Raw genomic sequence first — 1,079 nt, forward strand, 5'->3', positions numbered from 1 at the left:
TTATTTATTTTTATATGGCAGTTTTTATATAGCAGGGCTTTGGCACTGCTACTCATTCAATATTACACAATTTTCTGTTAATTAAATTAGAATTGGAGCTATTTTTGTTTAAATTCGTGCATTGGAACTAAGCATCATCCTTCCATGGGTCTTCTGCAGGCGACTATGTGACCTTATAGTGATGACCTGATGGCCTGATGAGGGTAATTGTTCATATAAATAAAGCTGAAGCCCTACAATTGAGAATGAAACATAAATTTACATAGGAATACCTATGTACTTACCTATTTACATAGGTAAGCTTATGCATTATATTGTGTATAATGCAAGGAAGATTATATAAAATACTGCAATATTTGTAAACAAATATATAGTGGTTCAAGAGGAAAACGTCACTACATGTTTGCTGTATGTGTCATACATGTGCAATACATGATACACATTATACATTATACACCAAATCCACCTCATAATGCTGTTTACAATGCTAACATCATAAGCATGATCCAATTTGGTAGGATAAGAGTGAAAAAGGTCTTAGTAAAAAATGATTTGTTGTCAATATATTATATAAGTTATATAATGTGTTATCTTTTAGGCAGAGAGGACTCTATTGAACCAAGACAGCTTAGCTGGGTCATAAATGACCAGAATTTTCCTTTAGAAGCTTCCTATGGAAGACAGGTGTGATTTGCTGTGGGGAGAGACAACCTGTAGGCAATATACCAATAAGTTACTAGAATCTTCTAGATAACCTGTTGGTACCTATGTTTTTGGAAAAAAAATTTAATCTTTTATTTATTTTGTATAGGGTTTCACAGCACAGCTCAGACTTGTAGTGGTCCTCCTGTCTCAGCCTCCCCAGGGCTGGGATTACATGCATGTACCAGCATGCCTAGTTTTGGGGCCAGCACAGAATGCAGTACTGGTGATCAAACCTGGTCCTTTTGCTTCCCAAGCAGGTGCTTAGACTGCCAAGTTATCTCCCCAGCCCCAAGTTGTAGGTATTTCAACCAGTGAGATGGCAGTAGCAATAAAACAGAGAGGTTATCCTTCAGAGATTTTTCAGAAATAGTACT

Source organism: Octodon degus, unplaced genomic scaffold (assembly GCF_000260255.1).
Source record: "Octodon degus isolate 3935 unplaced genomic scaffold, OctDeg1.0 scaffold00133, whole genome shotgun sequence".
NCBI lineage: Eukaryota > Metazoa > Chordata > Mammalia > Rodentia > Octodontidae > Octodon > Octodon degus.